The sequence below is a fragment of the Pinus tabuliformis genome, chromosome J (genome assembly GCF_031772625.1).
Source record: "Pinus tabuliformis cultivar Carrire ecotype Pingquan chromosome J, CPIR1, whole genome shotgun sequence".
Lineage (NCBI taxonomy): Eukaryota > Viridiplantae > Streptophyta > Pinopsida > Pinales > Pinaceae > Pinus > Pinus tabuliformis.
The window spans coordinates 478,589,297-478,605,767 of record NC_142295.1 but is presented as its reverse complement, the minus strand read 5'-3'; positions in this window follow the sequence as shown (position 1 = coordinate 478,605,767).

Here is a 16,471-nt window from a genome sequence, read left to right as displayed (position 1 = left end):
CAACTCACGAACAAACCAACAAGGTAAGTTAAGTCCCTTCACCATTGGATCAAGCCCCACAGTGGAGAACCATCGATGTCAAGGTGTGACAGTCGAGGTGGAGCGAACAACTGGAAAGCTCAATGAATCATCCAGAATTCCTGATCCTGCCAACTCACGATGGACTAGGATCAACATTAGGATTCCATTAATAATATGGTACTGGGTAGATCTCCAAATCCATAACCGTATATTACGTGTAAACCATTACCATTAATGCTTGTATGCAAACCAATACCATGTATATAAATGTATTCGATACAAGTGTAATGTGTCACGACTGTAATAAATTCAGTATAGTTATTTGAACAGTTTAAGGTTGGTGTACATAAACAATTAAGCAGTGTAATGATGGCACACATAAATGATTAGTTGATGCTATAAATATTACAATGCATGTGGTATATAATTAACATAAATAAATAAAATATTTACATTCTAAATGTTATTTAGAGATATGGAAAGTGGTATCAAAGTGCTTAGGTTACAATGCTAAGACCTCTAGAAATAAAAAATTAAAAATAATTGTGATGTGCATAGAGAGAGAAAGCAAGAAAGGAAGTAGTTAGCATGAGGAGGACTAGAATTACAGCCCACAGATGAGTGATAGGAACAGGACCAACGTCTTTAAAAGAATCCAATCCTGAAGCATGGGTGCAATTGGGGGAAGAACCATGTAATGCCAACCTTGCAATCTTGGAAACTATGCAAGAACTGAAAGAAGAGATGGCCTAGCTACGAGCAGATAATCAAAGGGTAATGCAGGAGCAGGAAAATATTATGAACAGTCTATATAATAGAAATAATTAGCGACAAACAATTCCCATCCTAGAGCATGGGAACATGACTGGTGAACATAATTTCGAACAAAGTATTTAGGGACGGAAGGAGGCAAAGAAAATCAAGAAGAGAAATTTGATAATGCATTAGAACACAAAATGTGGAAAAGAAAAAAGATAGAACTGCAAGGATAATTGTGGAAAATAAAACCTCTCCTCTTTGATGGTGAGCAGGAAGAGGCGGATGAAGCCTGGCTTATTAATATGAATAAGTACTTTAAACTGTATGAATACGACCATAACTTAAAATATCGCTTGGCCATCTTCCAATTGCAAGGAAAGGCCACCCTGTGGTGGAAAAAAGTAAACACTGTGCGTGGAGTGAGTGAAAAGAGCATAACATGGGAAATATTTCAAAGATATTTTAAGTAAAAGTACTTAACTGCTATGATGAAAAGGCAAAGGAGTTTCACAATCTTCAATTGGGTCAGTTTTCTATGGATGAGTTCATCATAGAATTTACATCCTTACTTCGATATGTTCCTTACATACGGGAGGAAAAGGCAAAGGTGCAATGATTTATCAGTAGTCTGTCAATATTCATGAAAGAGCGTCTCGAGTTTGATAACCCAAATACCATGGATGAAGTATACGAAAAGCTTGGATATGCTATCAACGAAAGAGGCAAAAGGGAAACATGTGGAAAAGATGGATTAATAAAGAGGGAATTAAGTTTCCTACTTGCAGCAAGGGAAATAAAGCCATAATCAATAAGGGACCCCATAAAGGGAAAGTAAATAGAAATATGAATAGAAATCAATCCAGATTCAAACTTCCAAATGAATCCAAAACTAATGAGCAATCAGGCAGAACTGAAGTAGAAATAGCAGCAAGACCCCCGGTACAGTGCTAGGGATGTGGAGGACCATATTATGTCAAAAATTGTCCCAATTGTAAGGGGACTGATCAGATTGCATATATTTAGGAAGAATCAACTATAGGAGAAGTAGCCAGAAGCATTCCGAAAATCAATTCTTCCCTTGAAGACCACTAGGTGGAATACCAGCCAACCATGGTGGAATTTGAAGGTAAAATCTTCGACCAAACTATATCTATTTTAATTGACCGAGGAGCTAATTTGAGTTATATTAGCCCTAAGATAGTAGAAAAATACTACTTGAAAGCTATTAATTTTAAGAGTCCTTGGTTAGTACAGCTTGCCATGGGGACAAAAAGAAGGGTGTTGGCTAATGTGAACAACTGCCACTTAAAAATAATAGGTCAGTCTCTTGTACTAGACCTAAACGTATTGCTCCTAGGATCATACAACATCCTAATAGGCGTGGATTGGTTGGAAAAGCATTGGTCTCTCATTAATTGTAAATAAAAGCTATTAGTTATATGGATGAAGAGGGAAAGAGGCAGGAAATTCAAGGCATATTAAGACCCCTAAAATTAAGACTAGTTGTTGGGAGTGGGATCCCTCAAGGGCAATTTTGGGGCTAAAAGCCCATGTTTAAGTTAATTTTTGTAATATAATTCTAAAGACTCCATATTTTGTGGTAGTGGAACACGAAGGTATTATGTGTCATAAAGGGTAGTCTGCCCTTAGTTTTTTAAAGTAAAGTCGACTGTAAGAGTTCTACCCATGGTTCGCGGACCATGGGAGTGTATAAAAAGAGCTAAGCTCTAACTAGTTTTAGAGATATAGAATGGCAGATCATGTAGGAGAGTCATAGCTTTGGAGCAAGAAGTCTGAGTTTTGAGTCGTAGCGTAGGTAGAGGCTCTGTAGCTTAGTGCGCAGAGGCCTAGGGTAGAAGTCTGCAGCTGAGTTTGTGAACCCCTGCAGCTATGTGCGCAGGGTGGACAGAGTCTGTAAACACTTGGGAGATACTAATAAAGAGAGATATTCTACAATTTCTTTGTCTTTGTTCTTTTGATGCATTTGGTTATTTTATGTGTGAATTTCCTTTATTGTGCTTATGAGATGCGCGGAAAACCGCTATTACATTAACTAATTGAATGCATTTATGAATATTTGGTTACGTGGTGTTAACTATAACTGTTTGATAAGATAAGAAAGTCACTTAGATTAATTGGGGAACTTGTACGACACGCTGCTCTAGCAGCGTGAAAGTACCTGAGTAGTAGGCTAGGGTTGTGTGAAGGTTGATCGTATACTTTCACGAAGGTATTGAAGGTTGGAATAGAGGGTTTGTCTTGCAAGCCTTAGAAAGAAGCAACCTGCGTGAAGGCAGGGATAGAAGGAATCAAATGACATCACAACCATCTTAGGGTGCGGAAACTTGGTTCCAGCATCCCCCCATACTGCTTCGGGTGAGACTTCGGTCCGCGCTCCATGGGCTAATGCCGAAAGGGCCAGTAGTGTAAGGATTTGTTTGGCTAATTAACGTTGAACCTAGGTCAGGCCCCCTTAAGCTAACAAATGGTTTTGTTGCCAGAACTGGAATCTGCATAAGAGATGTGAGATGTCGTATCACTGGAATCCAACTAAGAAGAAGATTGGAGACTAGTTGGATAGAAAGATCCATGAATTCGTGGTGCAGGAGAACAGGGACCTGCAACTGACAAAGGAACAGTGGTTGGACAAATACTTGTATACAGAGATCCACGAGATCATTTTTTTCTCCTTCCCTATTGAGCCATACGAGTGGATCGCAAAGCTAACAGATAGCTAAGGAAGGTGGAAACTTGATGGTTGTATTGTTTGGACCCCAGAGCTGATACAGAAATTGGAAGCATCTGCGGACAACATCACCCGTGCTGTCAATCATTGGATCGATCATGTCATAGGAGGATTTGTGACTGAATTCGTGGTCGGCACCTCAGTCAGCTACATCGAGGTGGAGTGACATTTTTTGAAAGGACCGCGAGGTAAGTACATAAAATATTTGAATAACTGGATTAAAATTGTATTGTGAGAAAAATGGGTTAGACAACTACCTTGATGTTCGGGACAATGCAAAGCGGAAAAAATTACAAGAACTAAGGAAAAAAGGGTCCAGAGTATAGTCCGTTGATTTCACCTCTGCGAGGTGACGAAGAAGGGATATCGAAGGTTTCTCCGCGAAGTGCTATTCAGTTAATAAGACAAGGATTCCTGTGAATACCACCTCCACCCACACCACCTCCAACTTCACCACTATCACCTTCAACTTCACCTGTACCACATCCACCTCCACTGCAGTTCAGTATGATGAATACAGTGAAGCTTCCTTTGTTCAAAGGATTGGGAAATGAAGACCAGGACCAATTCTGGTTCGTTGTGAGGGCTGTATGGGAAGCTTAAGGTGTTACAGATGATCATATAAATAAGGCAACACTGGTTAGTGCTCTGCAAGATTTCACGCTAACCTGGTATATTAATTACTCTAATGATAACCCGAATGTTGGAGTCACTGACATCCAGGTAGCACTGAATAGAGAATTTAGTAGGCCTAAATCTGAGGCACAGTCGATTATGGGATTCAAAGAAATCACGATGCAACCAGGCAAGATGCCTTGGGAACTAGATCAGAGGTTGAAGTGTACAATCCATGAAGCCAACATGAATTTGACAGATGGATAGCATTGTGAGTGGTTTGTTGCTTCGCTCTTGCCACACCTAAGGGCTGCGCTATCACAGCAAAAGATAAAAACTTAGGCAGAGGCCTTGGAGATTGCCATGAGATGACATGAAAATTCGATGCAAGATCCAAATCTAGGAGTTCAGTAGATCCATGCACAATTAAAGAATCTATGCCTTGGGATGCAAAGTTTGAAGTAGGACAGGATGGTTCGACTAGAGGTGTGTGATGAGGTATGGTGCTTGAAATGCAAGAGTCAGGGTCATGACAAAGACCATTTCCTGGTCTTTGCAAACTATATTGCAAGAGGAGGACTAATGCCTTTAAGGCCAGAAGCTCAAGTAGGACCTAGTGCGGGACTTGCATTATGGTGTGCTATTTGTCAGGTAGCCGAAAAATATGCCATGGATAACTGTCACTTGCTACAGAAGTTTGTACGGGCACCGTAACAACTATTCTGCAACTTTTGTAGGTTGGTAGGACATGATGAGAGTACTTGTAGGAGCTATGAATTGATGATGGATAGAACTCCCGTCTATAGGGTTCAGGCCAAAAGACAACCCCTTGACCAGAGCATAGGGATGGCGCAGACAGGATTTTAGGGGTGCGGACAAGGCCGAGGTGGAGGAGGACCTAGCAGAGGTCGAGGATAGTTGATTTGCTACAATTGTGGAGGACCAAATACTATAACCACAATTGCACTAATACAACGCTTCCATCGTGCAAGTATTGCACATTGTTTGATCATGAAATGGAAGAATGTCCTATGCTGATAACTAGGATACGTGACAAAGGGGTGCTACCACCTCTGCCGACTCAAAACCTACAGATGATGAGGTTTGAGCCGTGTGAAGAGGATCCAAATGTAAATATAGTGCTCAGAAGTGGAATCGCGACAGGAGATGACAAGGGGAAACAACCAAAACATAGTACATTGGTTCGCAAAGCTCCGGTGAAGGAGGCTGAGTTCTATTTGTAGCACACATGCGAAACCTTCATGGAAGCTAAGAAGAGCTTCATTGAGGCCTCCACCTTAGGAAACAAGGATAAGCCTGAGCAGGAGATGGACCCCTCTATGCTCACAACTTTCCTGGAGACCTATATGAAGTTACTGCGAGATAGTCAGGTTATGAAAGGGTTACAACAACTCATCAATATATGTGCTGGAACCACGTTGGGTGAGCTGCACGTAGTACAAAAGATTGGCAAGCATAAAACAAGGATGGGATGGGAGATGAGACTAGCCGCGCAGATAGGAGAGTATGAAATGGATCAGGTAATTTTGGATCTTGGGTCAGACGTGAATGTTCTACCAAAGTAGACTTGGGAACGAATGGGGATACCTTTGCTGCAATGGTCTCCAATTCAGCTAAGGATGGTGAATGAATAGAATATCATCCCCATGGGGCAGCTGCAGGGGGTGACTGTGGATATTGAGGGAGTGAGCGTGCTGGCTAATTTTGAAGTGATAGAGATAGTGGATGACAACAATCCCTATCCTGCACTCCTGGGAATTGACTGGGCTACTGATATGAACGGGGTAATTAATCTGAAGAAGCGAAAGATGATATTTGAGAAGAAATCAATGCGCGTAATAGTACCCCTCGATCCTGCTAAAGGATCGTGCTATACTGAACTAGTCTGCAATTATGAGAGTGATGACAATCTTGACAGTATCTATAAGATAACAATGAGAGACCAAGATTGGGTGAACCCCACCATGGATGGATGGGTTACATGGGATCGTGAGAGTTCCTGCACTTCGGACTCCAATGAAGAAATAGAATGTCGGCAGAATCGTTACATGAAGTAACTACGCTGAATTGCAACATGATGACCCGATCGTTGCACTGTGTGTTGTCAGAGGTAAGAAATATTCCTACTTATGATGGTCTGAATGAGGTAGGTAGGTTTTTGGATGCATTTGAAAGGTAGGTACCAGAAAATTAGCGCTTCCAGGTGTTAGACTGGGCACTGTGCCCTACTCTCGCAAGATGGTGGGGTACGCATAAAGGAAGCTCTGATGATTTGCGCGAATTTAGAACGATGATGAGAAAACGATTTGGGAAGCCTAAAATTGAATGAGAGACAAGTATGATGGGCATGATGATCCACATGCGCATTTGTCCAAATGGAACCAGGCTTATGGAGAAAAGCCCCAACCTGAATAGGTGCAATTGTTTTGTCACACCCTGGATATTGTCCCGATGAACTGGTATATAGAAACTGAGCTCCGCCATGGGATAGGCGAATGGGATATCTTGCGTGAAGGGTTCAGGCTGACATTCAATTTTGAGGATGGGTTTGACAGTATTGATGAAGTGCTACAAGAGGTGAAAGCAACAATCTTTAAGATACCGCAGGATCCTTTAGACCTGATTCAGCCGAAATGGGCTACTCAGCTGAGTCGTGTGCTAGAATGTTATAATGTAACTATTGAAGAAGAGGACGAGGTTTCATGGAAGATTAACATTCTAGAGATAGAAGGTCACCGCAAGGTTGAAGGGCCAAAGATTGAGAACCCTAATATAACCGCACCTGAAAACGAAACATGTAAACATTGGTACTGAGGCTAAAACCAAATTCGTGAAGATTGTAGATTACTGGGATGATGCGACGATGGATAAGGTCACTAAATTACTTCATGAATACTAGGATTTATTCCCTACCAAGTTTATGGATCTGAAAGGGATAGTCGGGGACCTAGGAATGATGAAGATCATGTTAAAGCCCAACACGAAGCCTGTTAAGCAAAGGCCTTACGTGTCAATCTGAAATATAAGGAGAAGGTCCACTTAGAGCTAGACAAGATGCTCGTAGCAAGAATCATTGATCCTATGGAAGAATATGACTGGGTAAGTCCAATGATGGTACAGGAAAAGAAGCAAAAGGATCAAATAAGGATATGTGTGGATCTCAGGAAGCTGAATGACGCTTGTGTACATGATCCTTTCCCAACTCCGCTCATTGATGAAGTGTTGGACAATGTAGGTGGCCAAGAAGCATATTCCTTCACTGATGGGTTCTCCAAGTACCACTAGATTAAAATCGCATCAGAGGACAGGAGAAAGACAACCTTCATGACTGAATGGGGTTGCTTTCAGTATACTGTAATGCCATTTGGGTTGAAGAATACACTTGTGATCTTCTCGCGCGTAGTTGTTGCCGCATTCAAGGAATTTATTCATAAATTACTGGAGGTATATTTTGATGACTGGACTATCTTTGGGTTGGTTAAATTCCATGTAGCAAGCTTGCGACTGATGCTGGATACCTGTCAAAGATACCAGATTACAGTCAATATCATGAAGTGTTTGTTTTGTTTTCCTTTTGGGAACCTTTTGGGGCATGTGGTTTGCAAACAAGGACTAATGGTATATCCCGCGAAGATAGCGGTGATATTGAACTTGGAAGCACCAAGGAGTGTGAAGCAGCTCCGCACTAGCCTGGGACATATGGGATACTACAGGAAGTTTATCAAAGGTTATGCCCAGATCACCGCACCTATGGATAAATTACTGAAGAAGGATGTCAGATTCTATTGGAACAATGATTGTAAGAAAAGCTTGGATATATTGAAAGAAAAGATGGTCACCGCATCGATTCTAGTCTTCCTGGACTGGAAGAAGGAGTTTCATGTGCATGTCGACGTGTCATGTATAGCGCTGGGAGTAGTACTAACATAGGCTGGCAGAGAAGGCTTGGAACATGCTATCATGTTTGCAAGCTAAATATTATCCAAAGTAGAGAAGAATTATTCCACCACCGAGCACGAAGGGCTAGCTATGGTGTATGCACTCCAGAAGTATAGAAACTACTTGCTGGGAGGCAGTTTTAAGATGTATACGGATCACTCCACGCTGAAGTACTTGGTCAATAAGCTTGTGTTGGGGGGGAGAATCTGCAGGTGGCTCTTATTGTTCTAGGAGTATGATTTTGAAGTGGTTGTGAAGCCTAGAAAATTGAATGCAGGACCAAACCATCTGTTGCGCATCAAAACAGGGGAGGAACCTACTAACTTGGAAGAAGGATTGCCTAACGCATAACTATTTGCAGTGTGTGTCGCAGATGGTCATTTCGAGGATATAATACACTTCCTAACAACAGGAGCTACACTGGAAGGATACACTATCTAGCAAAAGAAGGAATTAGTGGTGTGTGTGGCAGATTTCTCTATCATTGCTAGGCATTTGTACAAAATGGGGACTGATGAGATATTGCAACGGTATGTACTTGAGTTCGAAAGAAGAAGCATCCTCACAGACACTCATGGGGGTGCTACGAGAGGCCATTATGCAGGGAGAGAAACTGCGTAGAAGATTCTACGCGCAAGGTTTTGTTTGTCAACCCTTCATCAGGACTCAAAAGCATATTGCAAGGCCTACAATGTGTGTCAAAGGACTAGGAGACCATCGCAGAGGGATGAGATGCATTTGAATCCATAGATGATGTTGCAGCCCTTTGAGAAGTTGGAAATAGATTTTGTAGGACCTATTCCACCACAAGGAAAGACGGGAGCAAGGTACATTATCACTGCAATGGAGTATTTGACTCGTTGGGCAGAAGCGTAGCCAGTGAAGGATTGCATGGGAACGACTACTGCGAAGTTCCTATTTGAGCATGTACTAATGTGATTTGGCTATCTGAAGATCTTGATGAGTGATCTTGGTACGCACTTCCTGAATGAGACGATCAACGCGCTGACAGAGGAGTTTCAGGTATACCACCAGAATAGTACGCCTTATCACCCGCAGGCTAATGGGATAGTTGAAGAATTCAACTAAGTGCTCGAAAAGACGCTAACCAAGGTTTTCAATGCTCAGCGAAGTGATTGGGACCTACGCATACCTACAGTATTATGGGCTTATCTAACGACATGCAAGAAGTTGACTGGACAAACCCCCTTTAGGCTTGTCTATGGGGTTGAAGTGGTGATGCCCATGGAATATATTGTGCCTAGCCTACGCATAGTAGCGCTCATAGGTATGATGGATCATGGAGCCCTGGAGGAGAGGCTCGCACAACTGGATGAGCTAGAGGAAGAAAGGTTTTTAGCTGGGTTTCACCAACAGGTCCAAAAGCAGTGCGAAAATTCATGGCATGATCGACACATTAAGTTGCACACATTTAAGGTAAATAACATGGTTTTGCTATATGATAGTAAGTTTGATAAATTTCCATGGAAAATTAGGATGCACTAGTTAGGGCCCTACATCATTAAGGAAATTACCGATGGAGGAGTAGTACAACTGGTCAAATTAAATGGAGAACCCTTCCCAGGAAAGGTGAATGGCAGTCGCTTGAAGCCATACACCGGTGGTTTGGCCATGTGACTAAATGAAGGTAGCACAGTCTTAGCACTCTAGGCAGTTGAAAGGAGGTGCAAGAATATAAACTACACTGCCCAGGTTGGGGAGTTGCACGATTGGAAGATGGTGCGAAGCAAGGAAGTGTCAATGGGTCCATGACAGCGCAGAGGGCGGTGTGCTAACCAGGGAGAAACTACCCAGGTTAGCTAGAAAGTGACCGTTACGGTCACTGTTCATGAAAAGACGGTAGAAGTTAGGCCAAATGGAGTGGGCAGCTGACATTTAAGACAAAATTTATGGCTTAGATCCTTGAAAATTTGCTGCCAATCTGACATTAATGAACCGATTTTGGGGGGAATGGTCAGATTTGAATTTGAAATGCCTTATAAATTACAAGTAGCTGCCCAGTGAAAAACACTTGGCATTTTGAGAATTGAGTTGTTGCACTCTCAGGTGCACATGAACCATGAATTATTTTAAGATCTCACAGTGAGTCTAGCATTTGAACAATTCTCAAAGGAGACACAGGAACTAGTGAATAGCATCATGTCGACAAGCGCAGAAGCTATGGACATCGAAGAAGTGGCAGCTGAGGAGAATGTGCATGAAATTGATATGGAGTCCAAAGAAGCTACCCCAAAGGTTGTCGAAGTATTGGCAGAGGTCCTTAAATCCCCAAGAACACTGAGACTGAAGCAAACCCCAACCAAGGAAACCATGAAGGACAAGAAGGCAAAGCAACCTGCCATACCGGTGCGCTCCTCGCTAAGACGAAACACACCAAAGCCCACTGCATAGGAGAAAGTCAAGGTTAAAAACTTAGAGGCAAAGGAGGAGGACATCGAAGACATCCTGATGGACGATGAGGATGTGGTGGTTGAAGTAGAGGAGGTTGAAACCCAGGGTGCAAACCCATTTACATGGTTGCCGAAGTATGTCCCACCATGCAAGCCTAAGTCCAAGGTCCCAAAGTACATTGATGAGAGTAAGACTCCCCTGCAAACCCCTCTGCTACCCGATGAAATTAATTTCGATAGTCCGCGCTTGGCCCGAGTGCCGATATTGAAGCTTGAAGACTGGGACTTGGTGGACCACAAGATGTTCCCGCACCTGGCGACTAAGCAACTGATGCACCACATCATAGACAAAAATACAGGAAATAACACCTTGGAGCCATGGAGGCAGCTCAAGGGGGTAGAGAAGGCAGGATTGTTGAACTTGCTCTGGGTGTTGCACTATAATTGCACCCTGGTGATAGTTTTGGTAATCAAGCAGTTGTTGTGCTTGGTGCATGATGGGTGTTTGTGGCTGGAGGAGACAATACCCATCACAGATATGTTGATTCACCGCATAACGCGTTTGCCATATACAGGCGAAAATCCAGCTATGATCTTTGGCGGCAAGGGTGGTGAGCAAGCACCGGTAGAGCCAATGAAGGATAAATTCAAGCTGGTGAAGAAGCTGCATAGGTACGCTATCTCCAGTATCTGCGACCCTGCTGTGAAGGTAGAAACATAGATCCTTGCAGGGAAGGTGATGCGGAAGTGTCACACTGATGAGGTGCCAACTCCTGTCATCACACTTGCACAGTAGTGCGCAAAAGGAGTCCAGTTTAACTGGTCGAACTACCTTCACGGAGAGTTCCTAGCAAACTACTGTGAAGCGCAAGAGCAAAGAAATAAATTCCACTATGCATGGCTCTTGCTGTCGATTGTGCTAGTAGTGTGGGAGCTACCAAAGGAGAGCTATTTCCCTTCGGTCATGGCAGACCTCCCTCGAGCAGTGAACTACGCTTCGCTGTGGGTGACCAAGGATGCAGAGTGAGTTTAGGATAATAAGATCTTCTGGATCTTTATGGAAATGAATATCAGAATGGCCATCAATCGCAAGCTGCGATTTTCACCCATGTTATAGGCTAACCTGCAGAGCTATGCTGAGTTTAAAGCTGATTTCCATCAAATATCAATCAGGGCATGGAAGGACCCTCCGTAGAAGTGGTATGAATTTTTGTATCTAGCCATAGATGATGCCATTGATGCAGTGCCTGATAAATGGATGATGGAGTGGCGCACTGCCATGGACTTGGCGGTGGGTGGAAGTAAGTCTGCTGCATGAAGAAGAAGAAGGAGGTCATGCTGAAGATGGTACAGCTGGTCGAAAAGAGGAAAAAGGAGGCTACTGCGAAGGCCCAGGCAGAACAGGCAGGAAAACAAACAGGTGGCACAGAGCGGGGCTTTGACAACGTCTCGTGGTCGCCTTCACCTAAGACCGAAGAGGAGGACACAGTGCAGCACGGTGCGGACCCTCAAGAGACGTCTTCCCGCATTAAGTGCTTAAGAGAGCTAGAGAAGGGAGGGTCCAGAAAGAAATCCAAGTTGACCATGGCCTTGCTGGACCCTATCACATTAACGAAGGGCAAGTTATATGACATCGGTGACACAGTCAGGGATGTCACCACGTGTGTTCAGTTGGAGCTAAACCTACAGATTATAGAGCTCTAGTTGAGGACCCAGCCTTCAACACCACCATAGGTAAAGGAATATTGGGTGCTCACTGTCAGAGAAGCAGTTGCAGCTACTACACAGAGTTTTTTGAGCAATCGTTTGAGGTCCTGAAAAGCTTGCAGGGGGACCCAAACATCTAGAGGCTAGAGATGGGAGTGCGCGAACTCTAGCAGCGCTATGATGATGTTAAGGGAATAGCGAGAACCATCGTGCTGACACAGAGGCTAGCCAAGCAGCTGAAGGAATAGGTGGATGCGCCACTACACAAGGAAGCAGTGCTGAAGGCACGACTAAAGCCCTGGCTGGAGGAAGCTTACGTAGTCACATGAAACATCAAAGGCAAGCTTGTGACTCTACAAGAGACGCAATAAAAGCTTCAGGCTAACAACGCTCCTGCACTAATCGAGAAGACAGTTGAAGATGCGAAGTAGGCATCAACTCATTGCAAAGCCGAGGTTACGGTCATCCGGGTTGACCCAGACGAGCTTCGTGCAAAGATATTCACACCTACTGAGTGACTAAACGGCGAGTCACGATGTTTGTGTTGGGGGCTTGTTGGGAGCGGGATCCCCCAAGGGAAGTTTTGGGGCTAAAAGCATATGTTTAAGTCAATTTGTGTGATATAATTCTCGAGATTCTGCATTTTGTGGTCATAGAGCATGAAGGTGTTATGTGTCATAAAGGGTAGTCTGACCTTAGTTTTTTAATTTAATTAAAGTTGGCTATAAGAGTTCTACCCATGGTCCGCGGACCATGGGAGTGTATAAAAAGTGCTAAGCTATAAGTAGTTTTAGAGACATAGAATGGCAGATCATGTAAGAGAGTCATATCTTTGGAGCAAGAAGTATAAGTCTTGGGTCATAGCGTAGGCAGAGGCTCTACAGCTAAGTGTGTAGAGGCCTAGGGTAGAAGTTTGCAGCTGAGTGTACGAACCCATGCAGCTATGTGCGCAGAGTGGACAGAGTCTGTAAACACTTCGGAGATATTAATAAAGAGAGATATTCTGCAATTTCTTTGTCTTTGTTCTGTTGATGCATCTGGATATTTTATGTATAAATTTCATTTATTGTGCTTATATGGTGCGCAAAAAGCCACAATTTCATTAACTAATTGAACGCATTTACAAATACCTGGTTACGTAGTGTTAACTATAACTGTTTGATAAGATAAGAAAGTCACTTAGATTAATTGGGGAACTTGTACAACACGCTGCTATAGTAGCGCAAAAGTACCTAAGTAGCAGGCTAGGGCTACGCGAAGGTCGATTGTATAATTTCGCGAAGGTATTGAAGGTCAGAATAGAGGGTTTGTCTTGCAAGCCCTAGAAAGAAGCAACATGTGCGAAGACAGGGATAGAAGGAATCAAATGACATCACAACCATCTCAGGGTGTAGAAACTTGGTTCCAACACCCCCCCATACTGCTTCGGGTGAGACTTTGGTCCACGCTCCGCGAGCTGATGCTGAAAGGGCCAATAATGTAGGGATTTATTTCACTAATTAATGTTGAACCTGGGTGAGGCCCCCTTAAGCCAACAACAGTAACAACCTCTCAGTTAACAAAGTGTATCAGAAAAGGATGTCAAATCTATGCGATACAAGTAGGATATGCTAATTCCAAAGAAAAATCTGTTTCTCTAGAAAATATACCTGTAATACAGAATTTTCTGGACGTATTTCCTGAGGAGATTCTGGGACTTCCTCTGAAAAGAGATATAGACTTTACCATTGATTTGATTCTGGGAGCTACTCCAATATTCTAAGCTCCCTATCGCATGAGTGTACTGAAGTTGACAGAATTAAAAATGTAGTTACAAGAACTGCTTGATAAAAAGTACATCTGCCCAAGCGTATCACCTTGGGGAGCCCCGGTGCTTTTTGTTAAGAAAAAGGATGGAACCTTGTGAATGTGCATGGACTATCGCTAGTTAAATAAGCTGACCATTAAAAATAAATACCTGTTACCTCATATAAATGAGCTATTTGATCAGGTGAGAGGAGAGACCATGTTTTCAAAGATCGACCTCCATTCAGGTTACCATCAGATCATAATCAAGGAAGAAGATATAGCAAAGACAACCTTTCGAACTCGTTACAGACACTATGAGTTCGTTGTGTTGCCCTTTGGGCTAACTAATGCCCCCACGACCTTCATGTGTCTCATGAACAATATTTTCCACCAGTATTTGGATAAATTTGTGTTGATTTTTATAGATGACATTCTAATTTATTCCCGGAATATAGAGGAACATAAGGAACATCTCCATATAGTTTTGCAAATCTTAAGAGAACATCAACTATACGCCAAGTACAACAAATGTGATTTCTTCAAAGAAAAAATTCAGTACCTAGGACATGTCATTACCAAGGATGGAATTGTTTTGGATCCAGAAAAGATAAATACTATAATGGAATGGCCAGTACCAAAGGATGCAGCGATATAAGGTCATTCATGGGACTAGTCAGGTACTACAGGTGATTTGTCGAAGGATTTTCCAGGGTGGCATATCCCATCACCTCTCTGCAAAAGAAGGGAAAAACTTTTAAGTGGACCATGGAATGTCAAAAGAGCTTTGATCAGCTTAAGCATTTACTTACCTCTGCGCCTATTTTGAGCATTGCAGACCCAAATAAGGATTACGTGGTTTGTACAGATGCTAGCAAGGAAGGTGTTGGTGGCATACTAATGCAGGAAGGCAGAGTGATTGCTTATGAGTCTAGGAAACTTAAGGAATATGAGAAAAAATATTCAGCCTATGACTTGGAGCTAACAACAATCATTCATGCATTAAAGATGTGGCGACATTACTTGATGGGTAAGAAATTTCTTTTAATGACTGACCATCATAGTTTAATTAATTATTTCAAGCAGCCCACTTTGAATGCTAGGCAAGCTCGTTGGGTCAACTTTCTAAGTGAATTTGATTTTGAAATCAAGCACTTGAAAGGTAAGGAGAACCAAGTCGCGGATGCCTTAAGTCAGAAGGTACACTGTATATATGAGGTCTCTTTCTGTGAAGTGCGAACTACCTTCAATGAGCTGATTAAAGAAGCAGCCATGCTAGACCCAGAATATAAATTTTTATGGCAGCAAGCTAAAATTTCAAACAACAATGAACAACAACTGGGATATGAGGTAAATTAGGAAGGTATGCTGATTTTTAAAGGAAGAATGTATGTACCTAACCAGAAAAATATTAAAGACTTAATTTTAGATGAATATCATAAAATTCTGTATGTAGGCCACCCTGGATACCAGAAATTAATTACTGCACTTAGAAAGGAATATTTATGGCCTGGTATGAAGAAAGAGGTGGCTGAGTATTTGGCTCGCTGTCTGGAATGTCAACAAGTGAAAATAGAACATCGTCACCTAGCCGGATTGCTTCACCCATTGCCTATTCCGGAATGGAAATGGGAAACCATTTCCATTGATTTTATCACAGGACTGCCTAAGTCTAAAAAGCAGAATGACTCGATAATGGTGGTAGTGGATAAGTTGAGCAAGTCTGCTCATTTCATACCAGTATAGTCAACCTACAAGGCTATACAAATCATTAACATATTCATGCAAACCGTTTTTAGATTACATGGATTACCGAAGATCATAATTTCCGATCGAGATGTAAAATTTACATCAGCTTTCTGGAAAGCCCTATTTGAAGGATTAGGCACACAACTGCATTTTAGCACTGCTTACCACCCTCAAATGGATGGGCAGATCGAGCGAGTAAATTAGGTAGTAGAAGACATGCTGCGAACTTATGTAATGCAACAACCATCTAAATGGGAGGATTACTTACATCTGGTAGAATTTTCTTACAACAACGGTTACCATACATCACTAAAAATGAGTCCATTTGAAGTATTATATGGCCGCAAATGTAGGACACCCTCAAGTTGGGGTGGGCTAGAGGATAAATTGATGTTAGGACCAGACATGTTAAAGGAAATGGAGGAGATGGTTAAAAATGTATGTTCTAATTTAAAGTCTGTTGAAGACCAACAAATGAACATTACTGTTTGGAAGATAAGTTTCCAGGAATTTCAAATTGGAGATCATGTTTATGTTCGTGTACGGGCCAAGAAAAGTACATTACAATGGAGCGGATGTGCTAAATTAGCACCTCGATTTTGTGGCCCTTTCCAAATCCTAGCTCAAATTAGACCGGTGGCCTACCAGCTCGCTTTGCCTAGCCACATATGTGTGCACAATGTTTTCCATGTTTCTATGTTAAAGAGATATATATATG